The sequence below is a fragment of the Callithrix jacchus genome, chromosome 16 (genome assembly GCF_049354715.1).
Source record: "Callithrix jacchus isolate 240 chromosome 16, calJac240_pri, whole genome shotgun sequence".
Taxonomy (NCBI): Eukaryota; Metazoa; Chordata; class Mammalia; order Primates; family Cebidae; genus Callithrix; species Callithrix jacchus.
The window spans coordinates 12,287,728-12,301,493 of record NC_133517.1 but is presented as its reverse complement, the minus strand read 5'-3'; the positions used below and the strand labels follow the sequence as shown (position 1 = coordinate 12,301,493).

The 13,766-nt window shown below is 43.4% G+C and overlaps 1 protein-coding gene across 2 annotated transcripts in view; it reads right to left on the bottom strand.

Annotated features, from left to right (window-relative positions):
- The window catches only part of LYN (LYN proto-oncogene, Src family tyrosine kinase), a 131,148-nt gene that overhangs the window by 111,250 nt on the left and 6,132 nt on the right, over positions 1 to 13,766 (bottom strand). The window lies entirely within an intron of this gene.

Genomic DNA, 13,766 nt, shown 5'->3' with positions numbered 1-13,766 from the left:
AAGGACCCTGTGCATGAGCCCAAGAGAAAGTCCAAGGCCTGGCCTTGAGATGAACCCGTTCAATTAAACAGTTCCTTTCACATTCAAGTCAATGTCAAAACACCTCCACTTAAACACTGACGTCATCAGACAAGGGAAAACTGGGGTTTTACTTAAAGAATCATCTAACAGCCTCAGTAATGAAAGGAGGTGGAGGAATCCTGATCAATTTTCCTGTTTTAAAGGACGAGGTGAAGTCTTGTCCATTTTGTAACTATTCTAATTGGAGAACTATTCAGAAGTGGAAATATATCTATTCGTAAAGTATTACGGGGGGGAGGTAGAGGGAAAGAAGGTATTATGAGCATCATATGAGACACACTCCCATGTAGTGCCCAAGTGCTGAGCAGAGGCACAGGCAGTGTGGTTTATATCAATTCTCAGGAAACTAGTTTTGCTCAGGCATCACAGAGGCACCGCTACAAATGGCACCAGGAAACCAGAACAGGAATGGAGCTGCGTGGCTCACTCAATCCTCATCTTCTTTGCCAATTATCCTTCTTTTTGTTGTTAGTAAACTCTCAACTAGAATCATAACAACTTCTCAATGTCTAAGGTTTTGTAGCAGCAGTTTAAAATAAAGAGGAAAATGTAAGACTTCCAAGAGCTATTCTTAATGTGGAACAAAGTGCAAGCTCGATAAGTATTTAGCAAAAGAAAAGTATGAGATACATACTGAAGAAAAGGTTTAATCCAAACATAATTAAGTCTTGGCTATAAAACGAATTATTAGCTTTGCTTTGTCAAAAGAAGAAAATTAAAATGGGCACAATGGCTCACACTGATAATCCCAATACTTTGGGAGGCCAAGGCTAGAGGATCATTTGAGGCCACATGTTTGAGACTAGCCTGGGCAACATAGTAAGATCCCATCTCTACCAAAAATAAATAAATAAATAAGGCCGGTCGAGGTGGTTCATGTCTGTAATCCCAGGACTTTGGGAGGCCAAGGCAAGTGGGTCACCTGAGGTCTGAAGTTTGAGACCAGCCTGATTAACATGGAGGAAACCCCATCTCTACTAAAAATACAAAATTAGCCAGGTGGTGTTGCAGGTTTCTGTAATCCCAGCTGCTTGGGGGGGCTGAGGCAGGAGAATCACTTGAACCCAGGAGGCAGAGGTTGCGGTGAGCCGAGATCATGCAATTGCACTCCAGCCTGCGCAACAAGAGCGAAACTCAGAAAAATAGCTGGGCATGGTGACGTGACTCTGAGGTTTCAGCTACGCGGGAGGCTGAGGCAGGAGGATCACTTGAGCCAAGGAGTTCAAGGCTGCAGTGAGCAGTGATCACACCACTATACCTCGGCCTGGGCAACACAGTACGATCCTAACTTTAAAAATAAAAAAAAAAAGAAAAATTATTTTTTCCCCAGTAGCGACATTTATAATAGATATAAACTAGGGGTCAGCTGAAGTTAATGCAAAAAAGCTCAACTGGCTTGACACCGATCACGCTTTAAACTTGACTTAATGTTTAAATATTCATTGCAACTCCAATGAATTCTTTTTCTTCATTTTTCCAAGCTATGGTCATAGTAAATATTGCACCAAGTTGGCAGCATTGGGGGCTCCATTGTTTTGGCCATACTGACTGGTTTTCAGTGTCTGAGCTCTTGTCTTCCTCAAGTCAGAATGGCAGCACATTAGATTCTTGGAGCAGTAGAGTTAAGCTTGAGCCAGACATCCTGGGTCCAAGTTCCAGCTCCACCTCGCACAGTGACACGACACTGGCAAAGTAATTAATCTTTACTTATCTGCAGAAAAGGGATGATATGGCCAGGTGGGTTGGCTCACACCTGTAATCCTAGCACTTTGGGAGGCTGAGGCGGGTGGACTGCCTGAGCTCAGGAGTTCAAGACCAGCCTGGGCAACATGGTGAAACCCCATCTCTACTAAAATACAAAAAAATGACCAGGCATGGTAGCATGCACCTGTAATCCCAGCTACTTGGGAGGTTGAGACGGAGAGTCGCTTGAACCTGGGAGGCAGAGGTTGCAGTGAGCCGAGATCGTGCCACAGCACTCCAACCTGGGTGACAGTATGAGACTCCGTCTCAAAAATAAAAAATAAAAAAAAGAGATGACTGTACCAATTCCACACAGTTGTTATGAGGATTGATTGAATATCATCTTGACGAGTGTTTAGAAGAATGAATGACATACTGTGTACACTCAATGAATGTTCCCTGCATTATATTTATTATACATTTCCCGGAAGATCTTATTCCTGCATTTACGTTTAAGTTAATGTATAAAGTCCACATGATAAACTAAAGTCAAGGACATTACGTTCCACATATTATAACTGTGATTTTTTTTCTTAAATAACCTTTCAAAGTTAAATAAAACAAGCACATCAGTTTAGAGGTCAGACTGACTTGGGTTTCATTTACTTAGTACTTAAGTGAGCATAATATTTATTATCCCCGAGCATCCGTTTCCTTTCCAATAACAAAAATATCAACATTACACCTTTTAAGGAATTGACTTCCTAACAGAGGACAAATATTTAATAAATGATTGCTGTTTTTACTGTATTTTTTGTGAAAGGCAATTACTGCTTGATACAAAAGTAAAACAGGTAGTAACTGTGCTGGCATCACTGTCAAACTCTTCCAACTAAGAAAGAAACTCATCTGGGCACCGTGTTTCATGCCTGTAATCCCAACACTTTGGGCAATATAGAGAGACCTCATCCTAACAAAAAAATTAAAAAATTAACCAGGAGCAGTGGTGTACACCTGTGGTCCCAGCTACTCAGGAGGCTGAGGCAGGAGGATCACCTGGGTCCAGAAGGTTGAGGCTGCAGTGATCTATGATTGTGCCACTTCACTCCAGGCAACAGAGCTAGAACTAATTAAAATAAGGAAATACAATATAATAAATTCCTGGAATTTATTATAGAGATAGATTAGTGACTGCCTAGGACACAGGGAAGTGAGTGGTGATGGATACAGAATTTATTGTTGGTATAATAAAAATGTTCCTAAAATTGATTGTGACGATGGTTGCACAACTCTGTGAACATACTAAAAGTCACAGAATTGTATACTTTAAGTGAGTTAATTACATGATATGTGAATTATATCTCAATAAAGCTGTTATTTGGCTGATGTGGTGGCTCACGCCTGTAAACTCAACAATTTGGAAGACCAAGGCAGGTGGATCACTTGAGTCCAGGAGTAGGCAACATGGCGAGACTTTGTCTCTACTAAAAGTACAAAAATTAGCCAGACATGCTTGCATGTGCCTGTGGTCCCAGCTACTTGGGAGGTTGAGGTGGGAGGATTGCTTGAACCTGGAAGGCAGAGATTACAGTGAGCCGAGATTGCACCAGCACTCTGTGTGGGTGACAGAGTGAGACTGTTTCAAAACAAAATGAAAAATAAAAATAAAACTGTTATTATAAAATACCATAAAATGGTCACATACAGTATGAATCTATTTATATAACATTACGGAAAAGGCAAAACTATGGGGACAGAGAGCAGGTCAGCAGTTGCCAGGGATTGGGGTGGGGGTGGCACAAGAAAGTTTTTTGGGGGGTGACAGAACTTTTCTGTATTCTTATTATAAAAATAATTCAATGAATCTGCACAAGTGTTAAAATTCATAGAGCTGCATAGCAAAATTTTAAAGTTGATTAAAGAAACAAAAAAGTTTTCTTAAAATCATTTATTTTCATTTTAATTTTTTCCAAAGAAAAAAATTGCTTACTAATCTTTAAAGTTTTTATTGCTGTTGCTATTGTTGTCGTTGTTGTTTGTGAGACAGGGTCTCACTGTCAACCAGGATGGACTGCAGTGGCTCCGTCTTGACTCACTGCGGCCTCCACCTCCCAGGTTCAAGCAATCCCCCCACCTCAGCCTCCTGAGTAGCCAGGAATACAGGACTTCCAGAAGCATGCAGCTTATTATGAGGAGGAGGGAGGTATCTTTTAAGGTACAACAGAGAAAGCTTTACTGTCCTTAATCTAAAATCTGAATTTTCATTTATATGGCATGATAGGAGTCCCATGAATCAAAGTTCTAATGTTGCTTGGTTTTCAGCTCTTTATCAGAGAAATTAGGCCGAGATTGTAATGTGATCAATTAGAAGATACCTATGGACGTTGAACCTGCATAATACCGGTGTTCCGGGGAGTTGCATGATTCCCCAACCAGCCCATTGCATTGCAGTTATTTCCTTATTATTTAAATGAATTTTAGGCTGGGTGAGGTGGCTCATGCCTGTAATCCAGTACTTTGGGAGGCCGAGGCAGGCGGATCACCTAAGGTCAGGCATTCCAGACCAACCTGGCCAACATGGCGAAACCCCATCTTTCCTAAAGATACAAAAATTAGCTGGGCGTGGTAGCAGGCGCCTGTAATCCCAGCTACTTAGGAGGCTGAGGGAGGAGAATCACCCGAACTCAGGAGGCAGAGGTTTCAGTGAGCTGAGATTGCGCCACTGTACTCCAGCCTGGGTGACAGAGCAAGATTCTGTTTAAAAAAAAAAAAAAAAATTAGCCAGGTGTAGTGGAAGGCGCCTGTAATCCCTAAAGCTACTGGGGAGGCTAAGGTGGGAGGATCGCTGAAGCATAGGAGGTCGAGACTGCAGTGAGCCAAGATTCAGCCACTGGCGCTGCACTTCAGCTTGGGCAACAGAGCGACCATTGTCTCAAAAACAAAAAAAATTACTCTGGCACAGTGGTATGCACCTGTAGTCCCAGCTACTCAGGAGGCAGAGGAGGGTTGATCACTTAAGCCCAGGAGGAGGAGGCTGCAAGGAGCCATGACATGCCACTGCACTCCAGCCTCGGCAATAGACCAAGACCCTGTCTAAAATAATAAAAAGTGAAAAAATAAAATAAAATAAACTGGGGGGGCTAGGGGATGCAGACAGGCAAACTACAGGCTCAGCATTTTCTCCTGGGGTATGGTTATTCCCTGCATGGCCCAGACTACACTTGGCCCAGACTTTTCCACACAGCAATGGGTCCCTTAGTGGGTCCCACAGAAAGATGGACCCACAGATGGGTCTTGTGTGACACAAAAATTTATACTCTAAGCTGGGTGCAGCGGCGCATGCCTGTAGTCCCAGCTGCTTGAGAAGCTCAGGCAGGAGGATGACTTGAGCCCAGAAGCTCAGGACCGTGTGTGACAATCGCACCTGCAAATGGCCAGTGCACTCTAGCCTGGGCAACAGGCTTCTAAAGACACTGCTTCTCAAAAAAAAAAAAAAAGAAAGAAAAGAAAAAGAAAATGTTCTTAAAAAATTTATACTCCTGGTTATCTTTCTGAGTATATCTGGCAGTTTTGCTATTGAGAACTCGTGGCTTTGACTGCAAGTCATATGCATGCATATTCATGAGTAGTGAGCGTCCACGAAGTGTTTTCTGAATGATGCATAAATGTAGCATGACTTCATGGATTAACAAATGCCACAGGTCCATTATGCGTCTGTCTGTCACCCCCCAAAAAAACAAATATTACAACTACATGAAGCAGAAGTTGAAATCCCAGTCAGTAACAAAGGTGCTGTGTTCCTTAATATCAGAAAAATGAGTCCTTATTTTACTGAAGAATAGCGTCGCTGAATTCACAAACCCAGTTAGCACTTTCAAATGCCTATGCACAGACTGGCACTGTGTCACATAACGGGATGTTTGATTACATGTGGGTCAGTGGAAACCACCCTTATCATACCCACATATTTGCATTTATAAATTTACTTGGCCATGCAGAAAAACCAGCTATATATGGCTTGTGCCAACTAATTTTACCAATCAATGCATGAACAAAAAGGTATTTAAATAAGACTCAGATCAAGCTCATGTGTGAGAATTTTAGCAACTGAATCGCCACGGTATAAAACAGGATGAGGTCTCGCTCTCTGGTTGAATTGCAAGTAAATTCCACACACAGAGAGATGCTGGTGGTAGCCAAACCCACAGCTTGAAGATCTGTTTATTTGCCAAACCAAATGGCTCTGTACTCCTTTTCAATTCCCTACACTTTATTGTTTAAAAGCCTACATTGGAAACTAAATAAAAACTAGAAGCAGAATGGCAGATGCCTTTCAGGGGAGTACTGCTGGGGGTAGGGTCAACATCATTCTGCTTTTTGATCATGGGGGAGGTTACACAAGGCTTCTCATTTGGCTAGATTCTTCTGTTTTCTGTGTTTTCTATGTAAGTGTTATACTAAAATTTTAAACACACACACACTGCTGCATTGGGAAACCTTTTTTAAAAATCCCCTCGAATTCTGTTACAAAGAACTCTTGTCGGAAATATTCTTTCTTTGGCAAGCCACAATGGCTCATGCTCGTCCTCCCAGGACTTTGGGATCCCGAGATGGGAGGATCATTTGAGCCCAGGAGTTCAAGACTGCAATGAACTCCAATGGTGTCACTGCATTCCAACTTGGGTGACAGAGCAAGACCCTCCCTCAAAAGAAAAAAAAAAAAAGGAAGAAATACAGAACAAAAGACACTTTCTTATTATGTAATTTGGAGTCAATGAGTACATGGCTAGAAATGCTAATATAACAGTATCATTGGCCGGGCGCAGTGGCTCAAGCCTGTAATCCCAGCACTTTGGGAGGCCGAGGCGGGTAGATCATAAGGTCAAGAGATCGAGACCATCCTGGTCAACATGGTGAAACCCCGTCTCTACTAAAAATACAAAAAATTGGCTGGGCATGGTGGCGCGTGCCTGTAATCCCAGCTACCCAGGAGGTTGAGGCAGGAGAATCGCCTGAACCCAGGAGGCAGAGGTTGCGGTCTCAAAAAAAAACAAAAAAAAAAACAAAACAATATCATCAAATCAGAAAGCACCTTTTAGAGCCATCTAATACAATCTTTTTTTTTTTTTTGAGACAGAGTCTTGCTCTGTCGCCAGGCACTAGGCTGGAGTTCAGCGGCACAATCTCGGCTCACTGCAATCTCCGCCTCCTGGGTTCAAGCAATTCTACTGCCTCAGCCTCCCTAGTAGCTGGGACTACAGGCGGATGCCACCATGCCCAGCTAATTTTTGTATTTTATAGTAGAGACGGGATTTCACCATGTTGGCCAGGATGGTCTCAATCTCTTCAACTCGTGATCCGCCGCCTCGGCCTCCTAAAGTGTTGGGATTACAGGTGTGAGCCACCACGCCCACCCTAATACAATCTTTTCTAAAAGGTCTTGGAAGAATCTCTTAGCCTTTGCTGACAAACATTTAATGATGGAGAAGGACCCTTCTCCAGGACCCATGTAGGCAGCTTTGATTGTTAGAAGTTTCCCCATACTTTGCAATCCAGGATCTCTGCCTTAGTAAATTTCTCCATTATCATTCCCTCTCCCACATCACAGCCATTTCAATATACAGTCAGCCAGCAATCGATGTAGCCATGTATTAAATGACAAAGAGTAAAGATCCTGTCCCCTCCCTGCCAAAAAAGTGAACACCCGTCTGCTTGGTAGGCAAATACCCAGCCAGAAGAAGGGCAATTTATCAAACTTCATGAAATATCCTTAAGGACATCCCTGTCCATTTGTACACTCAAGCCACTTGTTTTTCATTCTTTAAACTTGTGGTAAAATTAAACAATATAAAATTTATATCTTAATTATTTTTAAGTGTATAACTCAGTGGCATTAAGTACACCCATATTCTTATATAACTATCATCCTCATCCATCTCCAGAACTCTTTTCATCTTGCAGAAACTGAAACTCGGTGGCCATTAAGTGGTAACTTCCCATTCCCTCCCACACGAAGCCTCTGTTAGACACCATTTTATTTTCTGTCTCTATGAATTTGACTGTTTTAGGAACCTCATCATAGTGGACTCATACAGTATTTGTCTTTTGTGTCTGGCTTATTTCACTTAGCATGATGTCCTCGAGGTTTGTCCTTGTTGTAGTGTGTGTCAGCATTTCCTTTTTATTGTATTGTATTTTATTTATTTTGAGACAGAGTCTTGCTCTGTCTCCAGGTGCCAGGCTGGAGTGCAGTGACGCAATCTCAGCTCACTGCAACCTCTGCCTCCCGAGTTCAAGCAATTCTCCTGCCTCAGCCTCCAGAGGAACTGGGACTACAGGCATGTACCACCACACCCAGCTAATTTTTGCATTTTTAGTAGAGATGGGGTTTCACCATGTTGGCCAGGATGGTTTCCATCTCTTGACACCACGATCTGCCCACCTTAGCCTCCCAAAGTGCTGAGATTAAAGGTGTGAGCCACCACACCCAGCCCATTTAATTTTTTTAAAGGTCAAATAACATTCCATTATATGGCAGGGCATGGTGGTTCATGCCTGTAATCTCAGCTCTTTGGGAGGCTGAGGCAGGTAGATTTCTTGAGCCCAGGAGTTCAAGATTAGCCTGGATAACATGGAGAAACCTCATCTCTAAAAAAAAATACATAAAACTGGCTAGGTATGGTGCTATAGTGAGCCATAATACACTCTAGCCTGGGCAACAGAGTGAAACCCTGTTTCAAAAAAAAAAAAAAATTCCAATGTACATATAAACCACATTTTGTTTCATCCATTGATGAACATCAGTTACTTCTACTTCTTGGCTATTGCAAATAATGCAGCTATAAACACAAGTGTACAACTATTTCTGAGATCCCACATTCAACTATTTGGGGTATGCACCCAGAAGTAGCGTTGCTGTGTCACACGGCAATTCTATGTTTAATTTTTTGAGGAACTACCATATGATTTTCCATCATAACTGTAGCATGTTACACTCCCACCAACAATGCACAGGATTCCAGTTTCTCCACATTCTTGGCACCTCTTATTATTTTCTGACTTTTGTTTTTGTGTTCTTTTTTATTTTATTTTTTTTATTTATTTATTTTCAGATGGAGTCTTGCTTTGTTGCCAGGCTGGAGCACAGTGGAGCAGTGTCGGCTCACTACAACCTCCGCCTCCCGGGTTCTAGTGATTCCTCCGTCTTAGCCTCCCAGGTAGCTGGGACTACAGGCATGTGCCAAATGCCCGGCTAATTTTTGTATTTTTAGTAGAGACGGGGTTTCACCTTGTTGACCAGGATGGTCTTGATCTCTTGACCTTGTGATCCACCCGCCTCAGCCTCCCAAAGTGCTGGGATTACAGGCGTGAGCCACTGCACCTGGCCTGTGTTCCTTTTTAACATGACATGATTCCATCATGAGTTCTGATTTTTTATAGTAGCCATCCTAAGCAACTTTATTATTTTACAGCCAGGCTGTCGCTTTGTCACCCAGGATGGAGTGTGGTGGTGTAATCATTGCTCACCGCAGCCTCAATCTCCTGGGCTCAAGCAATCCTCCTGCCTCAGTCTCCTGAGTCGTTGAGACTGTAGGCTCACATCACTGCATCCTGAGTAATTTTTATTTGTTTTTATTCATTCTTATTTTTTCTATAGAAACAGGTTCTTGCTTTATTGTCCAGACTGGCCTTGAACTCCCGGCTTCAAGCAATCCTCCTGTCTTAGGCTCCCAAAGTGCTAGGATTATAGGTGTGAGCACTGCGCCCAGCTAAGCAACTTGCTTTTGATAGCGATACCAATGACTACCATTTAGCTGTGTTCACTGTGGCTAGTTTGGAAGCCACTGTAACCTAGAACACTCACAACCAACCGCTGAGGTTTAAACATGAGGACTCTGAGGCTAGCAAGGCCAGCACCTTGCCAGCAGCAGCCCACGGTGAGGAAGGGACAGACCTGGGACTTCAGCTCCCACATGCGATTAATTCAACACCCTGTGCTCTACCTCCCTACCCTGCCTTCCTTTTGACCATTCAGAGTGGTTTCTGGGAACTCATTTGCTCAGGGATGTCCTGAGCAAATCTCCCACCCACAACCGCAGCAAAGTCATTGATCAGCATTCTGGTTTGTGAACAATGCAGAGAGAACAGAGCACAACTCCTGCAGAATAGAAACTTCCCACTTACTTATGTTAATTATTTCCCCAAACCACGTACTATCATGACCTATTATCATGCACCACTCAATAAATATACATGGGCCCAGCGGTGACTCACACCTATAATCTCGGCATTTTGGGAGGCTGAGGCAGGTGGATCCCTTAAGCCCAGGAGTTCAAGATCAGGCTGGCCAACATGGCCAAACCCCATCTCTATAAAAAAAAAAAAAAAAAGCCAGGTATAGTGGCACACACCTGTTCCCAGCTATTTGGGAAGATGGCTTGAGCCCAGGAGGTCAAGGGTGTAGAGAGCCATGACTGCACCAGTACACTTCAGCCTGGGAGTACAGCCTATTCTCAAACTCCTGAGCTCAATTATCCTCCCAGAAAACACAACGATTAGGCAGGTTTGGTGGCATGGACTGTAACCCCAGCTGCCCAGGAGGCGGAGGTGAGAGGATGGCTTGGGCCCAGGAGGCAGAGGTTGAAGTGAGCCAAGATCACACCACTGCACTTTAGCCTGGGCGACCCCATCTCAAAATAAACAAATAAACAAACAAATAAATAAATATACATGAGGGAAAAATTTTGTTATATATATTGGGCAGCTGTCAAATTTGAAACAATACAAAAAGTCAATGTAGTTCAGAAAGACAAAAATCAACGCTATGGTGGTGCATTTCATTATACTAACAGCCATAAACGCCATGTTAAAATTGTGCTTAAATCCAGGGATTCGGCAGGGCGTGGTGTCCAAATCCCTGGTGAGTGAGATCACAGCACTGCACTCCAGCCTGGGCAACACAGTGAGACTCTGTCTCAAAAACAAAACAAACATCCAGGGATTGTGACCATTACTGTATCTGTCACTCTCCAAGTCACTTAGGGGAAGTATTAAGTACCTACTTGCAGGTGATGATTATAAGATTTAGCCTATTGCTGTCATAAAAAGCAGAAATAAGTTATTTTCTAGCTTTAAATTACTCTCCGGAGAGGTAGCTTTCAGTCCTTCAACACTCCACCTACTCAAAGCAGTAAGACAGTGATCCACGTGTCTTCACACTTTGGCTACATCATAAATGCCATACTGTAAAACAGCCTAGGCAAGAAGTCGCCTGTGATGGACAAAAAGAATTAGCTTCACACTAAAAGGCTCTAGTGATTCCCCTTCATTGATCATGAAGTCCAACGTTTAGTATTAGGGCCAAGCACCCTCCAAGCCTGCCTGTGGACCTCCCACTGCGTCTCTGGAACAAGCTCTGCTGATGCGGAGTGACCCTGCACAGTCAGGATGTCCTTTCTCAGGAAAGCCCCTTCTTCCAGAGTGTGTGGTCCACTCCCTTCAGGATTCCACCAACACAGGAGATTTGTACCCCAACTGCTAACACTGTGTGGGACTCCTAGGAGGTACCCAAGAAAAGTTGGCTAGACTGAATACTAAACATAGCAGTCGAAGGTTCTTTAAGAAAATGTCCTATTTACAACATTTACAGCGCGTCGGCTCTCCTGGGACAGGACTCCTACGATTGCATCCATCAAGTGTCCTTCAAGCCACTCTGGCTCCAAAGTTCCCTGTCTGCCTCCACCTGCCCTCTGCAGTCCCACTGGCTTCATTCCATTGCTCCTGATAACCTGCTGCTTTAAAATCATATAAGGGGCAAGGTACAATGGCTTACACCTGTAATCCCAGCACGTTGGGAGGCCAAAGTGAATGGATTAACTTGAGGCCAGATGTTCAAGACCAGCCTGGCCAACATGGCGAAACCCCATGTCTACTAAAAATATAAAAAGTAGCTGATCGTGGTGGTGTGTGCCTGTAATCCCAGCTACTCAGGAGGCTGAGGCACAAGAATCACTTCCACATGGGAGGTGGAAGTTGCAGTGAGCTGAGATCGCACCACTGGACTCCAGCCTGGGTGACAGAGCAAGACTCTGTCTCAGAAAAAAAGTCTATCTATCTGTCTATCTATCTATCTATCTATCTATCTATCCATCCATCCACACACACACACATATATATATAAGATGCTGCTCATTGTTTTAAATACAAAGATGTACAGAAAAAAAAAAAGCACTAATCCCTCACCCAGAAATAATCACTGTTAAGACCTTAGTATAAAAATTGTTTGAAATGTAGAACTTATAGATGACGTGTCCATATAGAAATATTTTATTTCAGAAATGGTTTCATGTCATCTACTAGTTTGTGTTCAGCTCTTTTTTTTGTTGTTCGTTTGTTTGAGACAGGGTCTCACAAGGTTGCACAGGCTGATTTCAAACTCCTGAGCTCCAGCAATCCTCCTGCCTCAGTCTCCCAAAGTGCTGGGATTACAGTCGTGAGCCACTGCGACTGGCTGTGGTCAGCTTTTTAAAAACTTTTTTTTTCATATTAGTAACTGTAATTGAATGTCTTATCTTTTAGAATGTTTACAAAGCATCCCATGATATGAATGTGACTTAATTTGCATTTGTTTAATAAACCTCCCTAACAGACTGGAATTTGTGGGATTTCTGGACCCACCGCTCTGCGCTGGATGGGCGGCAGTGGGGGGAAATGTTGATGAGTGGATATAAACATACCGTTTGACAGAAGAAATAAGACCTGTCAGGGTGACTAGCATTCACAGTTAACTATTGTGCATTGCAAAACAGCTAGAAGAATTCAAAAGATTCTAGCATTTAAAAATATATGTATTTAAGCTGATGGCTATCTCAAATACACTGATTTAACCTTTACAAATTATATGAATGTATTAAATTATCACATGTGCCCTGAAACTATGTGTATCTATTAACCATCAAAACAAACAAATGAACGAACTCTGATGGAGTGGCCCATGCCTACCTCAGAAAAGCTGCTTCAGGCCACATTCCCCAGCAAGTCAAGAGAAGGGGCTCTTCCACCAGACACTATTTTCCTTTTTCTATTTTGTTTTGCCTGCAGAGAGATGTGTATTTGAGCGCAAGGTAAAATGTTTCTTGCTACGGGTTATGGTAAAGTAAGTTTGACAGGCTGGGCATGGTGGCTCATGCCTGTAATCCCAGCACTTTGGGAGGCCGAGATGGGCAGACGACCTAAGGTCAGGAGTCCGAGAACAGGCTGGCCAACATGGCAAAACCCCGTGTCTACTAAAAATACAAAAATTAGCCAGGTGTGGTGGCACGCGCCTGTAATCCCAGCTTGGATTGGGATTACTTGGGAGGCTGAGGCAGCAGAATCGCTTGAACCTGAGAGGTGGAGGTTGCAGTGAGCTGAGATGGCGCCACTGCACTCCATGCTTGGCGACAGAGGGAGACTCAACCTCCCCCCACAAAAAAAAGATGTTTTGACAGCCACTGTTGTATCCCAAGAATTTAACAATTTTTTAAATAGTCCTGAATTATTATAGTTAGTATTTAAAAATTATTACGCAGCCTGAACATAAAAAGATTTTGAAACATCTACCCAAGAGTTTCATAACACTTTCCATGATGGGGAATTTCAAAATGTACAGTTTTCCCTTGCTGAAAACGTCAGGCCTGTCCAGGATGGGCTTGGCTGAGCAGGCTCCTCCTCTCTCCCACCCCCACCCCACCCCTCACTTAAGGGCAAACCAAAAATGCAGAGGGCAGCAGAGGGTAGAAAGAAGCCCCAGGAAAATGCAGCACTGGGTGGTAATGAGGGTGGGGCTGCAGGCAAATGACCCAGGCTGGCTGTGGGCTGGGGAGGAGGAAGTATCACTTCCTTGCCTGTCTCCTCTGGGGCCTTATCCCTCCAGCCTCGGCCTACAGTTCTGCTCTCCGTGTCACAGCTTCCCCCTGGAAAGCAGAAGTGGTCCTCCCTCTCCAGAGGGCCTCTCTGAGACA